This window comes from Hevea brasiliensis, chromosome 6 (assembly GCF_030052815.1).
Source record: "Hevea brasiliensis isolate MT/VB/25A 57/8 chromosome 6, ASM3005281v1, whole genome shotgun sequence".
In the NCBI taxonomy this organism is placed as follows: Eukaryota; Viridiplantae; Streptophyta; class Magnoliopsida; order Malpighiales; family Euphorbiaceae; genus Hevea; species Hevea brasiliensis.
The window spans coordinates 11,438,280-11,458,451 of NC_079498.1; the positions used below are offsets into that span (position 1 = coordinate 11,438,280).

At 34.3% G+C, this 20,172-nt stretch overlaps 1 non-coding gene across 1 annotated transcript; it reads right to left on the bottom strand.

Moving 5' to 3' along the window:
- Nucleotides 1-9,054: 9,054 nt before the first annotated feature.
- On the bottom strand, nt 9,055-9,161 carry LOC131181097 (small nucleolar RNA R71). The gene has a single exon (XR_009149724.1). It is a non-coding gene; the product is annotated as a small nucleolar RNA R71 (small nucleolar RNA).
- Between the last annotated feature and the right edge of the window lie 11,011 nt (nt 9,162-20,172).

Here is a 20,172-nt window from a genome sequence, read left to right on the forward strand (position 1 = left end):
ATTTTCTTTTTAATATTACCTACTAAATAAGAGTTCATTCATAATTATCAATATCATATATTCTTAAATATTTAAAAATAAAAAAGTATCCATCAAAATTCTTTTTATGATATAACTCATTAATTATTATTTAATATTTTAATTTTAAATAGAAATTATTTTATACATAAAAACATTAAATGAGTTTAAAAATTAATATTTTAGTTATAATTTAAACATAGCATTTTTAAAAAATTTATTTCATTATTATCAAGTCAAAATTTATTTACAGCTCTTTATTTTTTGAATTATTCAATACACGTTTTGGTTGTTGAATTTTATAAAAATACATATCTTAACCTTATAAAAGATTTTATGTTTTGATTTTAAAGAAAAGCTTTTATAACATTTTTAAAAGCTAAAAATCTGCTGCTATAATTTTTATTAAAAAGAAGCTAAAAGAAATGAAATCCAAAATGGTAAAAAGCAACACAACATTAAGCCCTGAGGAAGTTTCAGTGCATGTAATAATCAACATCGAAATTTTAAAAACAGATTAAATAAAATTGTGGAGGGACTAATTTTCAATGAAAATAATGTGAAAGAGAAATATGGAAAAAGAAAACAAAATTATTATAACTTATCCTCTGAGTTGGACAATTAGAAACAATACCATAATTGACTTTATAACTTGTCTGGAATTTGAGTAATTCTTTTGAATTTCTTGAAATTTGTTGAAGCTTAAGAATATAATTTTAATGAATAATATTTATTTTTTCCAACTTTAAAGTCAATAATAAATTGCATAAAATTAATAGTCATACCCTAAATCAATTCCAAGTAAAAAATAGAACTTCAGTGGTAAAACTAAGTTGTTTCATATTGATAGCCACATCATGAACAGAGCTTATGGTTTGTTTATTTATTTATTTTAACTATGAGCTTATGGTTTAAAGAAATATTAAATGTGGAAACTTTATAGACAATGATAGATATTCATACGCTACATAATGCTCATGTAAAAATAAAACAAAATCATTATGTGATAAATTTAATTATTATTATTAGTCAAATATTAAAATATTTGTTTTTATCGAAATTAAGAAAGGATTATAACTATTTTTATTGAGGAAATTGGAATTTAATGCATAAATTGTAAATAAAATTTGATTATTCAGCTTGATTTGACAAAAAAAAATTAATATTACATTTTTATTAATTCATTACAAGAAATGTGCGAAATAGAAATGAAATTTAAAAACAATTTAATTCTGTGTGTAATTTAAAACGGCTATGAAACAAGATATAATCTAGGACATTAGAAAAGGTGTAAAAATGAATATTCAAAATGATAATATTCTATTTCTAAATAGCGAGAAAAAAATTAATGCTAAATTTCGCATTGGACGAAAAATAGATAAATATTGAAATTTTGTAAAGGATTAAATATCGTTTCTAATTTAGAAATGAAAACTCCGTCCATTTGTAAAATCACAATTTAATTATTTTTCTTTATAATATTTGATTACAAATTTATAAATGGACAATGAAGCGTCTCTCTCACTGAAACTCAAATTTCTAACTCATCCAGTGGGTGGAAATGGACATGAGAGAAGGAAATTGTCATCTACTCTACCATGATAGATGACATCTGACTAATTCTAACTAGATAATGGAGTTGCACAATTAACTGTTAGCCGTTATTAATCAATCTAAGCTGGGAATAAAAATCTGGACTGTAAAACCAAATTTTAAATGTTGATTAGACTTAGTAATATATGTTGGTGGTCCCTGCTGGCTGATTCAAAGAAAAGATACTTTCCATGTGATATGAATCAAACGCAATCAATCATGATCTTGATGGTGAATTAATGCATAAGAGGGGGGCCCCTCTTTGCAGGTTTAATCAATCATCTTCCCACCATTAATATACACAAGAGAGAAATACAAGTCCTTTTCTTTTACCTTTTCTTGTGTGTATGGATGTTTGGTGCAATTTACGCTTGTGCTCCTCTGTTTTTCTTTCTTTCTTTCTTTTGTTAGTAATGGTTTGTTTCTTTCTTTTGAGACTGAATAAAAAATGGGATTTTGAGAAAGGAAGGGAAGGCTTCCAGCTCTTTTTCTTCCTCTTGTTCTTTCCATTCTTTTCCTAGAAAGATTTACTGTCATTTATGGTCTAAGTTACACAAATTAGAGGCAAGTTATAGTAGCTTGAGACTTAAAAGGATTCAAAGGCATTTGGACAAGATTAACTCATGACCATAATATTAAACAATAATATTAATTGTGACAGCTTTGTAGCTAATGATAAATTACATTAAGCTAACATATAGTGATACCCTAAATCAAGCCCAAGTAAAAAATAAAACTTTAGGGGTAAAATAAGTTGCTTCATATTCATAGTCACGTCATAAACAGAGCTCATAGTTTAAAGAAATACTGCATAAAGCTGATATTCATGCACTATTTAGAGTTCATGTAAAAATAAAACAAAATCTTTATGTGATAAAATTAATTAAAATGCATGGAAAGCAAAATCTCCTTAATTTGAATTCTAGATTGTTCAACAATCGATTATTTTTCAAATATTAATCAAGTTTTTGTCATAATTAAAAAAGGAAGAATAATTATTTTTATTGAGGAAATTGGGATTTAATGCATAATTTTAAATAAAATTTTATTATTATTTTGATTTGGCAAAATATTAATACTAAAATATCATTAACTCCTCCTGATATTTCAAATTCCTATTGGGTCAATGCAATTTTTTTTTAATTTAATAATTAATTCAAATCATTTTTTAATAAAATTTTGATCTTTTATTAGTGTTGTGGTAAGGTGTTAATTTTCCGCACCATACTGTCTTTCTTCTCAGTTTGGTCAAAGGTAGACTATTCAATATTCATGCTAGAACTGGGGAATTCGAAAAATAATAAATAAATAAAAAGATTATGGTTTGATCTAAGATTCGAACCTTGATCGATAAGATGAGAAGTAAACCCACTTAACAAAGCTAACCTTAGGATTAATTAATTTACAGGTTTCTATATTCATTATAGACTCTATGACAAATGGGAAAAGTGACCATTTTGTTATGGTTGAGTGCTTGAAAATTCAAATTAGTTAGACAGTTATCATGTATATATCTAAATGCTACAGGTGTGTCCATATGTAACGTTTGATTGAGGATTACTTTTTTTCTCCTTCATTGGAAGTATGTGAAATTTTCTGATCTAGAAAGCAGATCACTGCAGGTAATGTCCATGTTTTGAGTTTAGAAATGTCTTCGTCTTTAAGCCAATTTAGCTTAACTTCCACTTGCTATATAAGCATGCTTCTTTTTTTTTTTCTTTCAACATGGGACATCCAACACTCTCCATCAAGCACAATAATATTAGACTTAAATTTATAGGTCCAATTATTACTTGTACTGTATGTAGTGGCCCACCTAGACTCTAGCCTCTTCTTTTCGGCTTGGCCTACTAAGTCTAGTTTTTTCCTAACCCATGGATCCACCTGATTTGGCTCGTTATAACACTGTCCAGTATGCTTCTAGGGTCTCAAAATATCTGCAAAGTATATGCATTGAGCTTGGAGTTGCCTCCACTAAAATAACTTAAGTCAATTTGTCTTGGCTTCTTCTTGCTATATATTCTCTTGTTTTTCCTTATTTGTTTTGACGTGGGACATCCAATTAAATAGGAGCTGACATGTTGCATTCTTCCGCTAATATCTCTCCATTACTTGAGCTTATAGTCCTACCTTAAAGTAGGAGGTTGAACGTTACTTCATAGTGTTAAATGAGCTGAGTTAATTAGTTCAATATTTGAAAATTCTTACATTACCATGATAGATGACATTTGACTAATTCTAACAAGATAATGGAGTTGCGGTTGCTATCTTCCTAATGTTATTAAAGAAGGAAATATGCTTATGTAGACTTGTCTGCAATTAATTAGTCATAATGCTATTATTCATAGATAACTGGGAATATATATGTGGATTATAAAATTAAATTTTAAATGTTGATTAGACTTGGTAATATCTATTGGTGGTCCTTGCTGACTGCTTCAAAGAAATGATCTTTTCAATGTAATATGAATCCAATGCAATCAATCATGAACTTGATGGTAAATTAAAGAGGGGGCTTCTTTGCAGGTTTAATTTATAACTATCTTTCACCCACCTTCCTTCCCACCAAGAGTTTTATTATTATTATTAGGCCCTATTAGGGAATATTAATTGTTCTCGTAACTGTTAGCTATTTTATTAGCTATCAGCTGTTTTACTAGTTGTTAACTATTAAATATTAACTATTAGTGGTTAACGGTTTATATAGTGATTTAAAGCAGAAGTGTTCAGTAAAAACAGTTGTTGGATTACCTATTAAAAGTTAAAATAGTGGTGAAGAGAAATTAGAGATCCAGCATATGGATTCAAATGCATAGGTTCTAACCCATATTTATGCAATCTTAAGATCTATACCATATTTGTTTTATTAGTCTTTTATGTAATCACGTGTTTATGATGAACTACATAGGTGAATTTATAGTCTAGATTTGTACCTTATTTACAGAAATAAATTACTCTATAACTTGTTTAAAATGAAGCCTTTAAAGATTAAGAATCAGGCTAAACTTGCACACACACGAATGCATACTTATTTGTCATTTTATTTATGTGTTTTTTCCTTATCTCCTTAATGAAGATAAAAACTTAGCTATTTATAAATCATTATACTTTTTGGCCAAATAATTGCATCTCTTTTATGTAATTACATTTTTTGGGCAATGTATAGGACTTTTGGATTTTTACACCTTTTGGTTATGTACATGACTTTTCATATGGCTGTTCTTAGTTAGTTTTAAGTCTAATAAATTTGGATAGACTCACATGGGTGACCTAAACCATATTTTTAACAAGTGGTATCGCCTTGTTTACCCTAGTCAACATGCTTCCTCAATCTCTAAATGCTAGGAGGAATAACTTTTCGTAAACTATTCCCTTAATATCTAAATACTAGTATAAATATTATGCCATCAAATAATATAAATAAGAGAGATAGTGCTATGACTAGTGTTAAATCATTAAATACTAATTTAAAAACTATTGCTAAATATGACTTAAATATCAGGAAAAACTTAATAATGGACATTGAACTAAACCCAGCCATCATGCTTTATGCTTAATAATTAATTTAAATCTTTTGTTAGTCATGTGGTAAGGCGATATCACGTCTATCAGCAGTTTTACTAGTTGTTAACTATTAAATATTAACTATTAGTGGTTAGCGGTTTATATAGTGATTTAAAGTAGAAGTGTTCAGTAAAAACAGTTGTTGGATTACCTATTAAAAGTTAAAATAGTGGTGAAGAGAAATTAGAGATCCGGCATATGGATTCAAATGCATAGGTTCTAACCCATATTTATGCAATCTTAAGATCTATACCATATTTGTTTTATTAGTCTTTTATGTAATCACGTGTTTATGATGAACTACATAGGTGAATTTATAGTCTAGATTTGTACCTTATTTACAGAAATAAATTACTCTATAACTTGTTTAAAATGAAGCCTTTAAATATTAAGAATCAGGCTAAACTTGCACACACACGAATGCATACTTATTTGTCATTTTATTTATGTGTTTTTTCCTTATCTCCTTAATGAAGATAAAAACTTAGCTATTTATAAATCATTATACTTTTTGGCCAAATAATTGCATCTCTTTTATGTAATTACATTTTTTGGGCAATGTATAGGACTTTTGGATTTTTACACCTTTTGGTTATGTACATGACTTTTCATATGGCTGTTCTTAGTTCTGGTTTTAAGTCTAATAAATTTGGATAGACTCACATGGGTGACCTAAACCATATTTTTAACAAGTGGTATCGTCTTGTTTACCCTAGTCAACATGCTTCCTCAATCTCTAAATGCTAGGAGGAATAACTTTTCGTAAACTATTCCCTTAATATCTAAATACTAGTATAAATATTATGCCATCAAATAATATAAATAAGAGAGATAGTGCTATGACTAGTGTTAAATCATTAAATACTAATTTAAAAACTATTGCTAAATATGACTTAAATATCAGGAAAAACTTAATAATGGACATTGAACTAAACCCAGCCATCATGCTTTATGCTTAATAATTAATTTAAATCTTTTGTTAGTCATGTGGTAAGGCGATATCACGTCTATCAGCAGTTTTACTAGTTGTTAACTATTAAATATTAACTATTAGTGGTTAGCGGTTTATATAGTGATTTAAAGTAGAAGTGTTCAGTAAAAACAGTTGTTGGATTACCTATTAAAAGTTAAAATAGTGGTGAAGAGAAATTAGAGATCCGGCATATGGATTCAAATGCATAGGTTCTAACCCATATTTATGCAATCTTAAGATCTATACCATATTTGTTTTATTAGTCTTTTATGTAATCACATGTTTATGATGAACTACATAGGTGAATTTATAGTCTAGATTTGTACCTTATTTACAGAAATAAATTACTCTATAACTTGTTTAAAATGAAGCCTTTAAATATTAAGAATCAGGCTAAACTTGCACACACACGAATGCATACTTATTTGTCATTTTATTTATGTGTTTTTTCCTTATCTCCTTAATGAAGACAAAAACTTAGCTATTTATAAATCATTATACTTTTTGGCCAAATAATTGCATCTCTTTTATGTAATTACATTTTTTGGGTAATGATGCATACATTTTGCATAATTATTTAGGTTTAATTTCATAGCCATTTTATTTGATTATTAGTCACTTTTAGCTAATTTCATTAGTCATTTAGTTAGTTTTTCATAATTGTCAATTCTTGGATTAATTTGTAAATTTTACTTTGTTTTGTAGGAAAAATGGTGTTTTTGGAAGGACTAAAAAGAAATTTTGCCATTGAGGAGTGATCTCTACAGCCAAAGATGTCAAAAACAAGTTTCAAAGTTGAAATATGCATTGGCCAAATTGCGCATAAGCAGAGTGCATAGGTTATGCAGATCTGCATAAGGAGAAGAAACACTGTTCCAATACCTGCCGAATTGTGCATAAGCAGAGTGCATAGCTTATGCAGATTCACGCCTCCCTTATGCAATCTCACGGAATTGTGCATAACCTATGCGCCTGGTCATGCAATTTCGCATAAGTGAACCAGAACAATGAAATCGCATAAGGGACTGCATAACTTATGCAGTCCACTTATGCAGTCCCACAAAGACTTCATTAATGAGCTGGCAGAAGATTCCCTCAGAAAATCCCTCCTCAAACACACCATTTTAGGGCTCCATGTCAGAAAATGCTATAAATATGCCCCATTTCCCATTTTAAAGAAAGGGAAGAAAGAAAGGAAGGAGAGAAAAAGGAGCAGGAGCAGCTGAAGAGTCACAATCATTTTCCACACCATTTCCAACCAGATTTGGAGATTTCTTTCTTTTCTTACATTTTTCCTACCTTTGTAGTGTTTAGTTTCTTGTTTCTTAGCTTTGATTAAAGCTTTATTTCCTTATAAACTCAGAATATCTTGTAAACATTATGGATAGTGAGTAGTTTTAATTTGATTCTGGAGTAAGGGTTGTAATATTTGAGATATTTTGCGGATTTTGATTGGGTAATCCATATTTTGTGGTCTTAATGAGTTTTATTCATTTCTTGTGTGCTTAATGCCATGCTTAGTGTAGGATCCCATTAAGTGATGTTCTTAATCCATGGTTGAGGCACCGAAAGGAGAAGGCCTTGTGATAGATAATCAAGAAATTGGACTTAATTAACTTAGATCTAGAAATAGATTAAGGATTAAGAGGATTCACAGATTAATTAAAGAACCTAATGGGTCTTAATTAACTCTAACTCCACGAAAGTAGGATTAGATTGATTAAGGCACGCTTTGTCTCACTCGAAAGGGTATTCAAAGGATTTAAGAATTAATCTCCTTAAAACCCGTAAGTTCCACAAGATTGGATAACCAATTTAAAATCTCAAAATAGCTCGAATATGAAATCCCGAACTCCGGAATCGCCTTTTTATCATTGTTAATTTCTAATCAAATTTAATTGCTTGCCATTTTAAATCTTGCCATATTTGAAATTGCTTATTTTAATTTGAGGCAAATTTAGTTAAATCATTACATAGTTGAATAGATTATTAATTTTGCACATATAGATTTCACACTCCAATACCCACCAATTTATTGCTTTAATTTCAAAAATAGTTCAATTTAGTCAACTTTTTATATCAAAAATTCAATCGTTAACACAACTCCTCGTGGAAACGATATCTTTTCTATATTACTTGTACGACCCGTGCACTTGCGGTTGGGCCACATCAAGTTTTTGGCGCCGTTGTCGGGGAGTTGTTTGTTTAAGATTGAATTCTTGATTATTTTAGTTGTTCATAGTTTTATTTTTGTTATCTTTTCATTTTGTATTTGTTTGTTCTTTTTCAGGTACTCTTAATCTTTTATGAGAAGAGCTAGAAGCACAAGTGACACATCCTTATAGTTCAATCCTGAAATTGAGAAATTTTGTAAAGCCAACAAGAAAGAAACCAGAAAAAGAAAAGAAGCTTTGAGAGAAACTGAATTAGAAGCAGACATGGCTGACGAAAGAATCAGAATTGGTGGCGGTAATGCTGGAAATGATCGAAACAATGAAAATGCAGCCCAAGGTGAAGAGGTTGTAAATGCTAATGTGCCTAGGGGAAGTATGATGGATCATGCTTTTCCTCGTTTTGATGACTTGAGAGAAAGCATAGCATGACCAAGAATTGATGCAAATAGTTACAATATGGATTTTGGAGTTCTTCAAATGATTAAAAATTCCCAATTTGGGGGACATCCTTCTGAAAATCCACACACACATCTAAAGAAGTTTGCTATGATATGTGACATGCAAAAACAACCTGGAGTGTCTGATGATGCAGCAAGATTGAAGCTATACCCATTCTCTTTGAAAGATAGAGCATTGGATTGGCTTGATTCTTTACCTCACAACTCCATCACAAATTGGGAGCAACTCACTGATGCATTTCTTGCACAATATTTTCCACCTGGAAAAACTCAAGAATTGAGGAATCAAATGACAGCTTTCAGACCAAGAGAAGATGAAACTCTCTATGAATCATGGATGAGATGGAAGGAATTAGAGAGACAATGCCCACATCATGCCATTCCGAAATGGATAATAAACCAAAATTTTTACACAAATGTCACTCCTGCAATTAGAGGGATAATTGATGCTCAAACAGGAGGAGAATTTATTATGAAGCATGAAGATGAAGCTTATGAGCTATTGGAGAAAATTGCAAAGAACACTCATCTTTGGAGTAGTCCAAGAGGACCAGCTCCAACTCAAAAGAGGCAAGCTGCTGGAATGTATGATCTTGATCCGTTCAACATGATTAATGCAAAGTTTGATGCACTTACAAATGTTTTGGCTAAGAAGATGGAAGACTTAAGTATGTTGGTTAGTTCATCATCATCATTTGGAAGTTCACAACAAGTTGCTTATGCAGAGGGAACTACCAGCTGTGGAGTAGACTATGGTGAGCAAGCTGTATATGTTGGTAATTATTGAAACAAACAAATGGGGAATCCTTATTCTCAAACTTATAATCCAACTTGGAGGAATCATCCCAACTTTTCATGGGGAAATCAGCAAAGTCAAGTTCCAAATCAGAATTTTCAACCACAACAGCAACAAGGAATTCCATATCAGCAAAATAGGCAACCATTGCCTAATTTTCAGCAGAAAAATATGAATCCTCCACCAAAACAGCAAGAACAAAGTTCCACCACAAAAGCTTTATTACAACAAATTCTTGCTAACCAAACTAAGCATGATGAGGAGATGAGAGAGATGAAAGCAAGGCTAGAACAAATGCAAACACACAACAGAATGCTAGAAAATCAGATTGCTCAACAAGCATCTTCCTCAGGTACCAAGTCTTTTAGAAAACTTCCAAGTCAACCAGAAAACCCAAGAGAGCAGTGTCAAGCTATTACTTTAAGAAGTGGGAAAGTTGTAAATAATGAGAAGAGTGAAAATAGCAAGAAGAGAGAAAATGAGAAAGAAACTGATGAGGGTGAAAAACAAGAAAGTGAGAAAGAAAGTGCAGAAAAATGTAAAGAGAAAATTGAAGAGAAGGAAGAGAAGTATGTACCTCCAGAGCCTTACAAGCCACAGCTTCCCTTTCCACAAAGATTTCAAAAAGCCAAGCTTGATAAGCAATTTGGGAAGTTCTTAGAGGTTTTGAAGCAGCTATACATAAATGTGCCTTTTATTGATGCTCTTTCACAAATGCCCTCTTATGCAAAATTCTTAAAAGAAATTCTCTCAAACAAGAGGAGACTTGAAGACCATGATACTGTAGCTTTGACAGAAGAATGTAGTGCTATCCTCCAAAGGAAACTTCCTCCAAAGCTCAAGGATCCAGGGAGTTTTTCAATTCCATGCCACATTGGGGAATCATGTTCTACAAAAGCTTTATGTGATTTAGGGGCTAGTGTTAGCCTTATGCCCCTCTCCATTTATGAGAAGCTCAATATGGGAGATCTTAAGCCAACCCACATTTCTCTCCAGTTAGCTGACAGATCAATTAAGTATCCTGAAGGGATTTTGGAGAATGTGCCTCTGAAGGTTGGGAAGTTCTATATACCTGTTGACTTTGTCATCTTGGACATGGAGGAGGATTCTAATATCCCAATCATTTTGGGAAGACCCTTTCTAGCTACAGCAGGAGCATTGATTGATGTTAAGGGAGAAAAATTGACTCTTAGAGTTGGTGAAGATCAATTGGTTTTCAATATTAATAACACTATGAAGAAGCATCATTCTGAAGCTGATACTTGTTTGAGAATTGATATCATTGATGAGCTGGTTGAAGAACACTTCAGAAAGAGATATCCAGAAGATCCACTTGAAAATTGCTTGGTTCATGGAGGAGGCATAGACTATGACAACCCTCATGTGGCTGCATATGCTCAACATTTAGAGGGAAGTCCACCATTCATTTCTGCTCCAGTTTTTCAACTCACACAAAAGGAAATAGCAGAATCTAAGCAACCATCATTCAAGGAAGAAGATGCACCTAAGGTAGAACTTAAGCAACTTCCTTCTCAGCTCAGGTATGAATTTCTTGGCACCAATAACACTTATCCAGTAATTGTAAATGCAAACTTGAGTACCTTAGAGGTTGATAAGTTGTTAAGAGTGTTGAGGCAATTCAGAAAAGTTTTAGGATATACCATAGATGACATTAAGGGAATAAGCCCACACTTTTGCATGCACAGAATCAGTTTGGAAGAAAATTGTAAGCCATCTATTGAACATCAGAGGAGGTTGAACCCAAATATGAAAGAAGTTGTTAAAAAGGAAATTTTGAAGTTGCTTGATGCAGGGATCATATATCCTATCTCAGACAGTACTTGGGTGAGCCCAGTACATGTTGTCCCAAAAAAGGGTGGAATGACAGTGGTCAAAAATGAAAATAATGAATTAATTCCCACCAGAACAGTGACTAGTTGGCGAATGTGCATAGATTACAGAAAATTAAATGTTGCCACTAGAAAAGATCATTTTCCACTTCCCTTCATTGATCAGATGTTAGAAAGACTGGCTAGGCATTCTTATTTTTGCTATTTAGATGGGTATTCAGGTTCTTTTCAAATCCCTATCCATCCAAATGATCAAGAGAAAACCACTTTTACTTGTCCATATGGAACCTTGGCTTATAGGAGGATGCCATTTGGGTTGTGTAATGCACCAGCCACTTTTCAAAGGTGCATGATGGCAATCTTCTCAGATTTCATTTGTAACGCCCTCACCATAGGTAGTCCGTACAATTTACTGTTCCGACGACTCATATCTGTTCGGACAGTCAAAATGTCTGGAACTACACCTAAACTATAGTGAGGAGGCATAAATTAATGAAATAAATATTAAAAAAAATATATGAAAAATTTTGAGAAATAAAATAAAATTTAAAGAATTTATTAATTGGTATAAAAAAATAAAATAAAAATAATCCGATGAGCACCATGAAAGGTATTTTGGTCATTTCACCCCTAGAGGTGAATTTTGACTTAAATGTCAAATTAAAATTTGGAAATAGAATAATTAACATAAATTAACTTTATGAATTTGAATTTGAAAAATGAGAAGAGAAAGAAGAAGAAAATAAAAGAAAAGGAAAGAAAAGAAAAGGAAAGAAAAGAAAAGAAAGGAAATAGATTTATGAAATTTTAAAAAAAAAAATAATAAAGTACACATAAATGTATATAAATAGACACAAGAAGACAAAACCCCACCAACCATTCTTCTTCCTCTTCTCTCTTTCTCCTTGCCGTTCCCTTGCTCTCTCCCTCCCCACCATTGTTATCAAGCTTAAAGCTTGATTTCCCAAGCTTTCACTCACCAAAACCCATAGACCCCTTCACAAAAAATTTAGCCCACACCATAAGGAAGCTTTAGATACCCATAAGAAGAAGAAAGATTAAAGTTTGAAGTGGGTCACAAGAGGTTAGTGCACTAATCCCTCTTCTTCTCTTTATTAAACATGAAAAGCATGTTTAGCTAAGCATAAATACCATTAAAACAAAAAGAAAATCTAGAGGAAAGAACCCTTGAATTTTTGGCAGCCATGGAACTTGAAATTTATTGCTTTTAAGTGATGAAAAATGGTTCTATGAGAATGTGTAATTAGTTGAAATGTTTGGGTGTTTGATTGTGTAAATTTGAAACTTTGAAAACTAGGGTTTGTGTAAATGTTGAGGACTTTGTGTAAAATGTTGAAATTGATCTATTGGGATGAGATTGTTGCTTATAGAAGTGTATTGCATGCAAATTGAAGTAAGGAAGTTGGAGGAGGTTGAGTTTTGGAAGTGTCAATTTTCTGCAGGTTGTGTTTGTTGAGGGCAGTGTACATTTTAGGCCATAAATAAAATTGTGTGACCCCAATTGGTATGAGGCCAATTGGAGGTGAAACTAGACCCAAAATAGCCCATTTTCCATGAAGAAACCATGCCCAAATTCTGTCCAAAACTTGACCTAAATACTGCCCAAATTCGGATTTCCCTGCAACCCAACCCAGAAAATGACCAAATGAACAGTACGTGTTCATTTGGTCATAACTCTCTCTATACTGGTCCAAATGACCTAAAATTTTAACCATGGAAAGTTTAGACATAGGGCTACACTTTTCATGAAGACCACTTAACCCAGTTTTGCCTTTAACCAATTCAAATTGTTAGCACAAATTGGGTCACTGAAACTGAACCCAGAAAATGACCAAATGAACAGTACGTGTTCATTTGGTCATAACTCTCTCTATACTGGTCCAAATGACCTAAAATTTTAACCATGGAAAGTTTAGACATAGGGATACACTTTTCATGAAGACCACTTAACCCAGTTTTGCCTTTAACCAATTCAAATTGTTAGCACAAGTTGGGTCACTGAAACTGCCAACCCAGAAAATGACCAAATGAACAGTACGTGTTCATTTGGTCATAACTCTCTCTATACTGGTCCAAATGACCTAAAATTTTAACCATGGAAAGTTTAGACATAGGGCTACACTTTTCATGAAGACCACTTAACCCAGTTTTGCCTTTAACCAATTCAAATTGTTAGCACAAGTTGGGTCACTAAAACTGCCAACCCAGAAAATGTCCCAAAATACTATTCCTTTGGTATTTTGACCATAACTTGAGTTCTATAACCCCAAACTCAGTGATTCAAAAACTGAAATTCAAGTTTAAACATAGAGGAGCAATTGTTATGAAGGAATTGTGACTAAATAGACATCCCAACCTAGTCAAATTCCTAGATAAGGATAACACATCAACATGAACCTAAAGAAAGGTTCATGGGAAAAATGCTATATAGGATAATTAAAATACTCATAAGGAAAATTTAATATTAAAAATGATATGAATATGTAAATTAGGACTAATGTCCTATTAATATGAAATTTATGGTACCAATGAACAGTACTAGATAATAGTAATAGTGAATAGTGCTAAATTAATTAAAAATATTTAATTGCCCATAGTATACCTAGACTTATTTATTTAGTTGGATAAATTGGTATACCAATTAGGGACTACAGATAGCAGTACTGCCTACCGAGAAAATCATGAACTGACAATATATGTCTGGTATGATTGTTCTACAGGCTATATGCCTACTTTATTTCTGGCTTTACAAGCCTGACAGCGGGCCTCGTGCCCGACAGCTGGCCTCGTGCCTGACAGACGTATACTGGATAGACATATGGCTGTCTAACCAGTATACACCCGTACATCCAGCTTTTATAATTTGTTATAGGTTTTCTTGGGCACTGAAAAAAAAAATAATTAAGACTTAAAATACAATAAGTAATCATAAAAGATCCCAATAATGTTAATTATTTCCAAAGAGCAATAAAAATGTAAAATACCCAGAAATTATGAGTTGCATATATTATTTCAAATTATTAAATTATTGTTATTATAAATTATGCACCACTAAGCCTTATGCTTAACGCGTTGGTTTTCCATCGGCAGAGGTATCGAGATCAGCGGCAAAGAGAAAGACACCGAGTACACCGTGAGCTTTGATCAGATCTGCCATTGTCCAGAGTCACCTCACCGGTCTGTTGTATTTTGGTAGGGCCCATGTATAGACTAGTATTTTGGTTCATTATGTTTAGTCATGATGTAATTACTAGTTTATGATGTATTTCATTTTGGATTTGTAATTAAACTTTGAGATTGAAATGAAAACTTGTAATTTATTATCTATGAATTTCTATATGAATGCAATAGATAATACTTCATTTTGAGATCTCATAAATAATTGTAAATGATATGATACATGAGAATATGATATGGAAATGTGTAAAATGAATATGAACATGTTAACAGGTGATTAGTGGAATCCGCCAGATGCTAATAAAACAAGGGAGGCTCTGTCCAGGTCTCCACAGAAATAAGATATAAAAAAAAAAATTCTACACATAGAATACATGTTTTAAATGACATAAAAAGTTTACAATAGATATGATAAAACAAGATAGGGTGCTCCGGCACCGAATGTGGCACTTCTTGCTCGGCTATACTGTAGACGGGTAAGGGGTGTCACATTTAGTGGTATCAGAGCCACTCGCGTGTCCTCTTGGGCGATGGTGGGGCAAACCTCAGCGAGGACGCTGAGTCCCGAAAGGGGGGGAGAAAGGTCCCTTAGGCAAATCCCACATCGGCAAAGCACGGAGATGGTCTTGGGCTCAAAAGTAATGATATATAAGATGGGGGAACTAATCACTAGAGGCGCCTTTTGGTGGAATGGCCTGGAGAGTTGGAAGAACTCCAGGGTTAAACGTGCTCGCTTGAGAGAAATCCCAGGATGGGTGACCTCCTGGGAAGTTCTCCATTCCACCTATGGGACAAAACCGTGAGGCTTATGGCCAAAGCGGACAATTCCTCTAGTGGCTGGTTCTCGATCGTTACAATTGGTATCAGAGCCGCTCGCGTGTCCTCTTGGGCGATGGTGGGGCAAACCTCAGCGAGGACGCTGAGTCACGAAAGGGGGGGAGAAAGGTCCCTTAGGCAAATCCCACATCGGCAAAGCACGGAGATGGTCTTGGGCTCAAAAGTAATGATATATAAGATGGGGGAACTAATCACTAGAGGCGCCTTTTGGTGGAATGGCCTGGAGAGTTGGAAGAACTCCAGGGTTAAACGTGCTCGCTTGAGAGAAATCCCAGGATGGGTGACCTCCTGGGAAGTTCTCCATTCCACCGATGGGACAAAACCGTGAGGCTTATGGCCAAAGCGGACAATTACTCTAGTGGCTGGTTCCCGATCATTACAATTGGTATCAGAGCCACTCGCGTGTCCTCTTGGGCGATGGTGGGGCAAACCTCAGCGAGGACGCTGAGTCCCGAAAGGGGGGGAGAAAGGTCCCTTAGGCAAATCCCACATCGGCAAAGCACGGAGATGGTCTTGGGCTCAAAAGTAATGATATATAAGATGGGGGAACTAATCACTAGAGGCGCCTTTTGGTGGAATGGCCTGGAGAGTTGGAAGAACTCCAGGGTTAAACGTGCTCGCTTGAGAGAAATCCCAAGATGGGTGACCTCCTGGGAAGTTCTCCATTCCACCTATGGGACAAAACCGTGAGGCTTATGGCCAAAGCGGACAATTCCTCTAGTGGCTGGTTCCCAATCGTTACATCATTAAAGATATAATGGAGGTTTTTATGGATGATTTTTCTGTTTATGGATCTTCATTTGACATATGCTTGGCTAACCTTTCTAAAGTTTTGCAGCGATGTGCAGATACTGACCTTGTGTTAAACTAGGAAAAGTGTCATTTCATGGTTCAGGAAGGGATAGTGCTTGGACATTTGGTGTCTAACAGAGGAATAGAGGTTGATAAAGCCAAGGTTGAAGTGATAGAGAAGATGGCTCCTCCTACCAATGTCAAGGGAATTCGAAGTTTCCTAGGACATCTTTGGGTTCTCTGAGACGCTTTATCAAGGATTTTTCTAAAATAGCCAAACCTTTGTCTAATTTGTTAAGTCATGACATACCATTTGTATTTGACCAAGAGTGTTTGGATGCCTTTTGCAGGTTGAAGCAAGCTCTTATCACTGCACCAATCATGCAACCACCTGATTGGAGCCTACCTTTTGAAATTATGTGTGATGCTAGCAACTATACAATTGGAGCTGTTCTTGGTCAAAGAAAGGACAAAAAGGCTTACGCTATTTATTATGCTAGTAGAACACTGGATGAGGCTCAAACAAATTATGCAACAACTGAAAAGGAATTTTTAGCAATTGTCATTGCATTGGAAAAGTTCAGACCTTACATTATTGACTCAAAGGTGGTTATATTTTCAGATCATGCAGCCATCAGGTATTTACTCTGTAAAAAGGAGGCCAAACCTAGGCTCATTAGGTGGATTCTGATGCTACAAGAGTTTGATTTGGAGATTAGAGATAAGAAGGGAGCTGAAAATGTAGTTGCTGATAATCTTAGTAGGTTGAAATTGGATGATGAAGAAATGGATGAAGTCCCTATTGATGAGTTTTTCTTGGATGAACAACTTTTCTCTCTTATTGCTAAACTACCTTGGTATGCAGACTTTGTGAATTATTTATCTTGTGGAGTTTTTGCCTCTAGGAATGACATAGCAACAAAAGAAAAAGTTTTTGCATGAGGTAAAATTTTATAGATGGGATGATCCTTTACTCTTTAGGAGATGCTGTGATGGTTTAATAAGAAGATGTATTCCTGATAAGGAGACACAGAGTATTATGCATCATTGCCATGCTTCTGATTATGGAGGACATTTTGGAATCTCTAAAACAGCTAGTAAAATTTTGCAAGCTGGTTTCTTTTGGCCAAATCTTTTTAAGGATGTGAGGAAATTTGTGTTAGAATGTGATAAATGTCAAAGGAGTGGAAATTTGTCAAAAAGAGATCAAATGCCCTTGAATGATATTCTTGAAGTAGAATTATTTGATGTCTGGGGAATAGATTTTATAGGGCCATTTCCTCCTTCATATGGTAATAGATACATCCTAGTTGGGGTTAACTATGTGTCAAAGTGGGTGGAAGCTATTGCAACTCCAACTAATGATGCTAGAGTGGTAGTGAAATTCTTGAAGAAATTTGTCTTGAGTAGATTTGGAGCTCCTAGGGCTGTAATTAGTGATGGGGGTTCACATTTTTGTAATAAGCAATTTGAGAGCTTAATGAGGAAGTATGGTATAGTGCACAAGATAGCTACCCCATACCACCCTCAAACTTCAGGTCAAGTTGAAATTTCTAACAGAGAACTCAAACATATTTTGGAGAAAACAGTAAGCAATTCTCGGAAAGATTGGTCTGTCAAACTAGATGATGCTTTATGGGCATATAGGACTGCTTACAAAACCCCTATAGGAACTACTCCTTTTAGGTTGGTGTATGGTAAGTCTTGTTATTTACTTGTGGAACTAGAACATAGAGCATATTGGGCCATTCAGACCTTGAATTTTGATCTTAAGCAAGCTGGTGAGAAAAGGTTATTGCAACTTAATGAGCTTGAAGAATTGAGGATGGATGCTTATGAAAGTGCCCGTATTTACAAAGAAAGAACCAAAGTTTGGCATGATAAGCATCTTAGAAAAAAGGAATTTAAAGAAGGTGATTCAGTTTTGTTGTTCAACTCAAGATTGAAATTGTTCAAGGTGGACTGGTCCATATAGAGTTTCTAAGGTTTTTCCTTATGGAGCAATTGAAATTTGGAGTGAAAAATCTGGGAATTTTAAGGTCAATGGGCATAGATTGAAACATTACATAACTGGAGACCCAACAAAAGGAGCAAGCTGTTACAAGCTCTCCAATCCCTCACCTCTTTTTAGTGAAATTCATGAAGAGTCCAGCTAAGGACTATAAATTAGCCCTCTTGGGAGGCATCCCAAGTCCTTTTATTTTGCTTTTGCTGATTTACTTTTATTTACATTGCTTTTGTTTTTATCTTAAATCTCCCCAAATTCAATTTTTGACATTGTTGAATCTTGTCCCTTGTAGATGTATTTCAATGGAGGAAGATTGGTGAACTACTGGGGAGTGATTCTTAATCTAAAATGTGAAATTTTGTCCTTTAAACTCTCCCAAAATTGATTGATTTTTACTGCATAACCTGTGCAGGGTTGCTATCTGGTTTATGCAGAGAAAAAAATGAAATTTTGCAACAAGGAAGGGTCTGCAGCAGATGACTTATGTTCTTGGTAAGGTTGGGTGTGTAACTTTTAAGTATTTGTGCTTATAATGTTAATATGGTGGTAAGTGAGTCATTTTTGCAATTTTGAGCTTATTTGGGTTGTGGGATTCAACGTGGACATACTGCATTTTCTTGGCATAACTTGGGGAGTTCATCATTTGTGGAAAGATGCAACTTTATGCAGATTTTATTGAGTTTTATGTGCTAAAGGTTGATTTGCAGAATTTGAGTTGAAATGGCATGGTTCACAAAGGCCTTTTTATGCAGGATTCACTTCTACAAGCTTGTGTGATGCAATTTTGATGGACTTTGTATATATTGATGTGTTTTTTATGACAATTTCTCATGATTTATGCTTCATAGAATTATATTTCTTCATTCTAGGGTATTTTTCATACTTGCAAATCATTTTCAATTGTAATATCAATCTTGTTGAATTGTGCATAAGTAACTGCATAGCTTATGCAATCCTGCATAAGCACAATTCTTGCCATTTTCATCTCTGTTGCAAACTGCATAAGGAGGTGCATAGCTTATGCAACTCTGCATAGCCACATTTTTGTCAAATTTCAAACTTGCCGAGACTTGCATAAGTGTGTGCATGACTTATGCACTTTTGCATGACTTCAAATCCTGCATTTTCTCTTTCTGCCGAAATCTGCATAAGGAGAGTGCATAACTTATGCACTTCCGCATAACCACAAACTCTGAATTCCAAAACTTGCCGAAAGGTGCATAAGGAGAGTGCACGGCTTATGCACTTCCGCATGACCACCAACTCTGAATTCCAAAACCTGTCGAGAGGTGCATAAGGAGAGTGCATAACTTATGCACTTCTGCATGACCACCAACTCTGACTTCCAAAACTTGCCGAGACCTGCATAAGGAGAGTGCATAACTTATGCACTTCCGCATGACCACACTCTCCAAAAATCAAAACTTGCCGAGACCTGCATAAGGACAGTGCATAGCTTATGCACTTCCGCATGACCACAATTCCTACACTTCCATTTTTAATCGAAACTTCCATAAGTTAGCGCATAAGCTATGCACTCTTGCATAATCAGTTTTTCACACTGTTTATCTTCCACTGAAACCTACATAAGAGAGTGCATAAGTTATGCACACCCACTTTTCCCCTTATGCAGCCTTAACACATGTCCTGTTCAAATCAAAATTTGTTTTCGGCACCCATTTTCCCACCTCCACCTCCCGATATTCCTGTTCACTTTTTTCCCCCCCACGTCCATTTATTCCGGCATTACCCCTCCCTTCTGCTCTACTCATCTTTTCGCCGCCTTAGCCCTAGCTACCCTCTGCATCTTTCATTTTCTCCCTCATCTCCTTCATCCTCACCATCGGCAACCCAATGGAGTCGCCTCCTCATTCCCCTCAAACCTCCCCTCTTCAAGTTTTACCCTTGGCA